The sequence below is a fragment of the Pongo abelii genome, chromosome 20 (genome assembly GCF_028885655.2).
Source record: "Pongo abelii isolate AG06213 chromosome 20, NHGRI_mPonAbe1-v2.0_pri, whole genome shotgun sequence".
NCBI classification, from domain to species: domain Eukaryota; kingdom Metazoa; phylum Chordata; class Mammalia; order Primates; family Hominidae; genus Pongo; species Pongo abelii.
This window is the reverse complement of record NC_072005.2, coordinates 59,708,964-59,717,360: the sequence shown is the minus strand read 5'-3', so window position 1 is coordinate 59,717,360 and position 8,397 is coordinate 59,708,964. Positions and strand designations below refer to the sequence as shown.

Sequence of the window (8,397 nt, the reverse complement as noted above, 5' to 3'; positions counted from 1 at the left end):
GATGGTGGGGAGAAGGTCAGCAGGGAAACATGTGAGCAAAGGAATCTGTATCATGAATAAGTTCAAGGAAAGGTACTGTGTCTGGATGTGCACCTAGGCTAGATTTATGTTTCACTTTACACAAACATCTCAGTGTAGCAAAGAGTCACAGAGCAGTATTGCTGCCAGCATATCTCACCTCCAGCCACAGGGCGGTTTTCTCCTATCTCAGAATAGAATGAATGGTCAGCTTTATACCCAGGCATTCCATTCCCAGAAATGAGCAGGAGACAGAAGGCTTCCTCTTATCTTGACTGCAAAGAGGCCTCCCTCTCTCACTACTCCTCCTCAGCACACACCTTTCACGGGTGTCGGGTTGGGGGATGTAAGGTCTTTCCTTTCCCATGAGGACATATCTCAGGCTGTCTCAGTGGGGGGAAACCTTGGACAATACCCAGGCTTTCTTGGGTAGAGGTCCCTGCGGCTTTCCGCAGTGCATTGTGTCCCTGGTTAACAGAGAATGGAGAATGGTGATGACTTTTACAGGGCATACTGCCTGCAAACATATTGTTAACAAGGCACACCCTGCACAGCCCTATCCATTAAACCTTGATTCAATACAGCACATGTTTCTGTGAGCACAGGGTTGGGGTTAAAGTTACAGATTAACAGCATCTCAAAGCAGAACAATTTTTCTTAATACAGATCAAAATGGAGTTTCTTATGTCTTCCTTTTCTACATAGACACAGTAACAGTCTGATCTCTCTTTCTTTTCCTTACATGTCCCCCTTTTCTTTTTGACAAAACCACCATCATCGTCATTGCCCATTCTCAATGGTCACTGTCTCTTCGGAGCTGCTGGGTACACCTGCAGACTAACAATGCACAGAACAGGAACACAAGGATTAATACAAAATTTACAATAGCGGAACTTCTGATGGTTTTAACCCAAGTGACCGGGTTAAGATTTGCGAGGCCATCAGCAGCTTTCGCATTGCCTTGGTTCCTGGCACCAAATTTAAATGGGTTTTTGATGCCTCAAAAATTTTTCTTTTAATTTTGAAATGTCTAAAGTAAGATTATCTTCTCTTCCTTGTAGATGGCATCTAGCCATGTCCTAGTGATGTTCAGACTCATTATAGGCTCAGGGTGTAATACAAAAATGTGACATATTCCAGTCACAGTGTAACCAAAAATGATGTTCCAAGCTCATGAGCCTATCTCCCATCCAAACAACATTTTGTCTAAGATCATTAATTTGATTTGCCAATTTTTGATCAATACCAGATTGTGAATTCCACAATCTTGTAGAATTCTTTTGCCAATAATTAAAAAAGTTTACTGTCTGAGCAGAAGAGTGCAATGAAACTCCTACCACAGAGGCTGTAGCTGTGACTGCAATTAGTCCCATAATCACTGCAATTAAAGAATCTTTTGGATCTATTTAAAATGGCTTTTAATACTTCAGTCAAAATATGGACGGATGGCGAGGCCTCCCACAGTCAGTCCATGGACACAGGGATCCACACGCCTTCTCTTGCTCTCACTAGCAGAATACAGTGCTGCCAATTAAAAGTCGAATCAATCCAAGTAAACAATCTGCAATTTTCACAGGTTATAGTTTGGGAGTCTGGTTTAATAACTATATTTCCTACAACTAGCATATAAGGGGGCTTTATACAACTTTGCAAAGGAAAGGTTAGACTGGAATTTAGGTTGATAGTATAAAATGGCTTGCGATCTCTTCTTTATATAGCTTGATTTCCAGACCAAATTCTAATGCAATATGAGGCCACAGTAAGCATCCATAATTGTGGATGTTCAGGACCAGTAACAGGACTTATTATTTTTGGTCTTGGAGTAGAGATTCCTTTTTCTCCCCATTCCAAAGGGTAGAAAGAATGTAATTTCTTGTGCTTATGTTTCTCTAAACTTTCTGTTAAGTCACTATTAACAGCTGGACTCACTTGTGCACTGGGACACGATTGAGTTTGTTCTGTGCAATTGTGGTAGTATTGACCTCAAGGTGCCCAATCTATAATAGTTCTGAATTCATTGTTTTGTAATATCACCGCACTATCGGCCACACATTCTTCCCAAACTAAAATTTCTGTGCCTTTTGATCCTTTGGGAATTACCTTGGGGCAAGGTTTTCATTTAGGCCTAAATTTTAATGATCATTGATAAGAAAAGTCCTGTAAATAATTTACCTGTGGCCTGAGTGACATTCCACTTACCATGTGATAAGTAAAACTACTGGTGGTACCAATAGTAGGTACTTCTACCAACCAATTTTGGATTGCAGGCATCAACATCCTGGTGCTCTCCCTAGGCAAATAGGAGGATAATGATACCCAGTGGAAATATTTATCATCATTCCTTCTTCCTCAGGTTTGGCAGGGCAATGATCATCTATGGGGCCAGGTACACATACACTATTGTTAACATATACTTCAATAGGATTATCCATCCATGTGACTGCCCGAATTAAGGGCAGGAAAGACACAAAGACCCAGTAGGTATAATTAGCTGCAGCTGCTCCTGCAGGCATGGGGAGACTTATCACCATTGATACAATCATCAAAGCTGCAAGCAGTGTGTTCTCTGGAGTTTGTGTCACCTTTGCATTCTCTAGGCTTTTTTTTGGTAACTGTGTCAGCTTCTTTAATTGTGCCCAAGTTGGCAGCTCTGCTTTCTTGGTGGATGGCAACTTCATCTGTTCTTCTGACATCACCATTTTGTTCATCTTGTGAATAGATGGTGTTTGATTGTGGTGTTTCCATCTCCGTGGAGGTGCTTTTCTTTGCATCTCTGATGGGTTCATTGTAGAATTGCAAATGTCTAGTGGGTATCTAAACAGGAAGCTGATTTTCTCCTGGTGAAACACAAGCAAAACCTCTCCCCCGTGTTACCACCTTCCCTATTTTCCATGTCTTATTTTTGTTGTCTTTCCACCAAATCAGTTTTCCTTCATGTGGGCTGTTCTTTTTACCAGTAAGATGTTGTTCTGCAGAGGTAGTAGTCTGATTTCTATAAATGTTTAAAACATTTAAAGTATAGAGTGCTAGATTAAGTTGCATCTGAGGAGTGGTACAATCCTTACTGTCTCCCCTTCTTTTTGTTTAACTAATTGAGTTTTGAGTGTTCTATTAGTTCATTCAACTATGGCCTGTCCTTGGGAATTATGGGGAATTCCTGTGGTATGTGTAATTTTCCACTGATTTAAGAATTTTTGGAAAGCTTTACTATGTATCCTGGTCCATTGTCAGTTTTAATTTTTTCTGGAACTCCCATTACAGCAAAACAAGAAAATAATTGTTTTTTAACATGGGAAGTACTTTCTCCTGTTTGGCAGATTGCCCATATGAAATGTGAACAAGTATCAACTGTTATATGGACACATGATAATCTTCCAAATGAAGGTACACGTGTGACATCCATTTGCCATAATGCATTAGGACATAGACCTCTGGGATTAACTCCTGCCTCTTGAGTGGGCAGGTGTAGGACTTGACACTGGGTGCAATGTTGTACAATATTTTTTGCCTGTTTCCATGTGACATCAAATTTGTTTTTTAATCCCGCTGCATTTACATGAGTCAAAGCATGAAGTTCTTGTGCTTTTATGAATGCAGATGATACCAGTAAGTCAGCTTGTTCATTTGCTTTAGTTAAAGGCCCTGGTAAATTAGTGTGTGCTCGAATATGAGTAATATAAAATAGGAAATTTCTTTTTTACAGTTTGTTGTAATAAATTGAACAGCTGGTTTAACTGATCATCTATGCTATATTTAATTAGAGCTGTTTCAATATCCCTTGTAGCCTGTACTATATGTGCCAAATCTGATACTATATTAATAAGTTGATCAAAGTCTTGTAACACTGTAATGACTGCAACCAACTCTGCTCTTTGAGCCGATTGATGTTGAGTTTTGATGACTCACTCTTTTGGCTCTGTGTAAGCCACTTTTCCATTGCTAGAACCATCAGTAAACACTGTCAGAGCATTTTCTAAAGGTTTATGTCTGGTAATTTTAGGTAAAATCCAAGTAGTCAATTTTAAAAACCGGAAGATTTTTGTTTTTGGGTAATGATTATCAATAATTCCCACAAAATTAGCAAGACTAACCTGCCATGCACCAGAATTGATAAAGGCTAGTCTAACTTGTTTCTTGTTTAAAGGAACAACTATTTTGTCTGGGTCATTTCCACACAATTTTACTATTCGTAACCTTGTCTGACCAATTAATGTAGCTATTTGATCCAAGTACAATGTAAAAGTCTTAATTGTACTGTGAGGAAGGAATGACCACTCCACAAGATCAGTATTTTGAACAATGATGCCTGTTGGAAAATGTGCAGTAGCAAAAATCAAAAGTTGGAGTGAGGCTAAGGGATCTATTTTATTTATTTATGCTGACTGAATTTTTTCTTCCACTAATTTAATTTCTTTTGTTGCCTCTGGGGTTAATATCCTTTTACTCAGTGGGGAGCTTCTGAGACTCATTGTCCAGGAGAAGGAATGTCACAAGGTAATGTCATCAGTTAAGGCAGGAACTGCCTATTTTCACTTCTTTTGTGGTTCTTCAGTTGCTTCAGGCCATCTGGATGTATACGTGCACGTCACAGGGGATATGATGGCTTAGCTTGGGCTCAGAGGCCGGACAAGGAGTTCAAGACCTGCCTGGCCAAGATGGTGAAATCCTGTCTACACCAAAAACTACAAAAATTATCCGGGCACGGTGGCAGGCACCTGTAATCCTCGCTACTCAGGAGGCTGAGGCAGGAGAATTGCTTGAACCTGGGCTGCAGAGGTCACTGTGAGCCAAGATCGCACCACTGCACTCTAGCCTGGGTGACAGAGTGAGACTCCATCTCAACAACAAAAAAACCCAAAAGGAAGTGACCTGCAGACTCTCACAGGGAAGTCTCCATATGCTCTATGTGGAGAAAGGGGGGCGGGAATTTCCAGGTCTCTGGGGACCCCACGTCCCAAGTATAGCAGAGCTGGGGGCCTGCGAAGGGCCAACTTAACTAGAGACAGAGTGAAACTCACGCGCTGCAGTGTGACCTTCACTGAGGTGATCCGCTTCCATGTCTGTGTGAAGCTGCGCAGGACAGGAGCCAGGCCTGGGAGGAACCCTAACAAGGTGGGCGGGGCCCAGGTGAGGCAGGGCGGGGAGCGAAGGGCAAGGGGTGTGGCACGGAAGTGGATAAGTGGCCGGCCGGGCAGGGATCCTGGAGGCGGGGCGGGGCATACAATTCGCTCCGCCTCGCTCCGCAGCCTGTTTTTTCCAGGTTTTGGAGGCGAGACCCACCCGGGATCCTGAAGCATAATTCAAAAGCCCTGGAATTGCCTGAAACGGGGATGCAAACTAGAATGTAAAATGCAAATCTCTGCCTGGATGGAAAGAGCAATTTTATGCTGACTGCCCACAGAACAGAGTAGAAATCCTCTCCCTATTCCTCATTCACTCAGGAGGGAGAATCCACCCTGTGCTCAGCTCCAGAGACTTCCCTAGGGCCACTGCCTGGGGTGCAGGACAGAGTGCGTAGGCCAGGGATGAGTGAGATCACCACCTGGTTCCTAATGATCTGCTAAACAAGGGGTGGATTATTCATGCTTCCCCTTTTTAGACCTTATAGCATAGCTTTCTGACTTTGCCATGGCATTTTTAAACTGTCATGGAGCTGGTGGGAGTGTAGCAGTGAGGACGACCAGAGGTCACTCTCCCAGTCATTTTGATTTTGGTAGGTTTAGGCTGAGGTAGGATAATTGCTTGAATCGGGAAGCAGAAGTTGCAGTGAGCTGAGATAGCGTCATTTCACTTCAGCCTGGGTGACAAGAGAAACTCCATCTCAAAAAAAAAAGAAAAAAAAGAAGAGGCCAGAGGCGGTGGCTCATGCCTGTAATCCCAGCACTTTGGGAAGTCAAGGTGGGCGGATCACTTTCTTGAGGTCTGGAGTTGGAGACCAAGCTGACCAACACGGCAAAATCCCATCTCTTCTAGAAATACAGAAATTAGTTGGGCCTGGTGGCGCATGCCTATAATACCAGCTACTCTGGAGGCTGAGGCAGGAGATTCACTTTAACCCGGGAGGTGGAGGTTGCAGTGAGCTGACATTAGGCCACCACACTCCACCCTGGGATGCAGAAGGGTACTCCATCTCAAAAAAAAAAAAAAAAAAAAAAAAAAAAAAAGATTATTTAAAGGTCCAACAGCTTTGGAATTACTTGATTTTTTTTTTTCTTTTTTTTTGAGATGTAGTTTCACTCTTGTTGCCCAGGCTAGAGTGCAGTGGCACAATCTCCACTCACTGCAACCTCCTTTGTATCTCAGAGATGGGGTTTTTAATTTACTACTGAGATAGATGTACTATCTTTTTGTTGTTGACATTTCAAAGACAGAACTCCCAAGTCCTTTAGAAAGACACCCCTGGATCACCACTAAGATGAAAACAAGTTTTATTGTTTCTAAAAAATACTACTTCTGAAGACAGAGAAAATACATTTACAAATTTTCTAAATAAATGTCCTGAGAAAAGAGACAAAAGGAAGGGAAATCTTTTCCTTTATTCTCAAAGGAGGAATTATGCCTGTCATTTATTTCCTTGTTTGAGACAGGGTCTAGCTCTGTCACCCAGGCTGAAGTGCAGTGGGGAGATCAGGGCTCACTTCAGCCTCAAAATCCCTGGTTCAAGTGATCCTCCCACTTCAGCACCCAGAGTAGCTGGGACCACAGCAGTGCACCACCACACCTGGCTGACTTTTTTTTTACTTTTAGCAGAGAGGAGGTCCCTCCTATGTTGCCCAGGCTGGTCTTGAATCCCTAGGCTCACGTAACCCACCTGCCTGGGCCTCTGAAACTGCTGGGAATACAGGCCTGAGCCACTGCGTCTGGTCTCACCATAAATTTGATGTTTCTCCTTGTTTTAACAGAATTTGTATTGCTCTGATAGAGGTTCTTTTCAAACTGACGTCTTATCCTTCTGAGTGCCTCAAACTAGAGCCTGTTCAGACATGTTATAACAAGTTTATACCGGTTTATTTTGGTACAAAAAGTGTGAAATTTATGCAGAAATTTTTCATAATATGTATTTTTCCATGAACTTCTTGAAGACCCTTATACTAGCAAACTGTATTCAAGAGGATATAAAAAGGGATTGTAAATATTCAAGTGCTACTTATTCATGGGATGCAAGGATGGTTCAACATACTCAAATCAATGGGATACACACTTGCACAGAATGACAGATAAAAAACACATTATCTCGATAGAGAAAAAATATTTCACAAAATTCAATATTCATTCTTCGTAAAAATCCTAAACAATATAGGCAGAGTTTTACCTCAAAAATATAAAAACCATGCATGAAATGACCACAGCTGAAATAACCATTAAAGGAAAATGGAATGGTTTTCCTGTAGGATATCGCATGATGCAAGAATGCTCTCACTCCTTATATTCAATAAATACTGGCTGTCCTAGGCAGAGCAATAGCAAAAGAAATAAAACTCATCCAAATCAGAAAGACAGAAGTAAAATTATATTTGTTGGGGCCAGGCTCATGGCTCATACCTGTAATCCCTGCAATTTGCCCAGTCCGAGGTGGGTGGATAATGAGGTTAGGAGATCTAACATAGGAGATTCTTTCAAGTTCTTTTCAAGGTTCTCACCATGTTGGCCCACCATCTGGGCCAACATAGTGAAACCCCATCTCTACTGAAATAAAATAAATAAATTAGCCAGGTGTGGCGACATGCACCTGTAGTCCCAGCTACTCAGGAGGTTGAGACAGGAGAATTGCTTGGACGCAGGAGGCAGGGGTTACAGTGAGCAAAGATCATGACACAGCATTCTAGCCTGGCGACAGAGCAAGACACTGTCTCAAAAAAAAATTATTTCTTTGTAGGTGATATGACATTCTATATAGAAAATCACTGGCTGGGTGCGGTGGCTCACGCCCATAATCCCAGCACTTTGGGAAGCTGAGGGGGGTGGATCACCAGAAGTCAGGAGTTCAAGACAAACCTGGTCAACATGGTGAAACCCCGTCTCTACTAAAAATACAAAAAAATTACGCAGACATGGTGGCAGGCACCTGTAATCTCAGTTAGTCGGTAGGCTGAGGCAGAAGAATCACTTGAACCGGAAAGGTGGAGGTTGCAGTGAGCCAAGATCATGCCATTGCACTCCAGTCCAAGTGACAAGAACGAGACTCCCTCTCAAAAAAAAAGAAAAAAAAAAAAAAAGCCGGGCGTGGTGGCTCATGGCTGTAATCTCAGCGATTTGAGGCCAAGGAGGGTGGATCATGAGGTCAGGAGACTGAGACCATCTTTGCCAACATGGGGAAACCGCATCTCTACTAAAAATACAAAAATTAGCCAGGCATGGTGGCATGGGTCTGTAGTTGCA

At 42.3% G+C, this 8,397-nt stretch overlaps 1 pseudogene; it reads right to left on the bottom strand.

The window, feature by feature from the left end:
• Nucleotides 1-2,128: 2,128 nt before the first annotated feature.
• On the bottom strand, nucleotides 2,129-3,329 carry LOC134760736 (endogenous retrovirus group K member 19 Env polyprotein-like; annotated as a pseudogene).
• Between the last annotated feature and the right edge of the window lie 5,068 nt (nucleotides 3,330-8,397).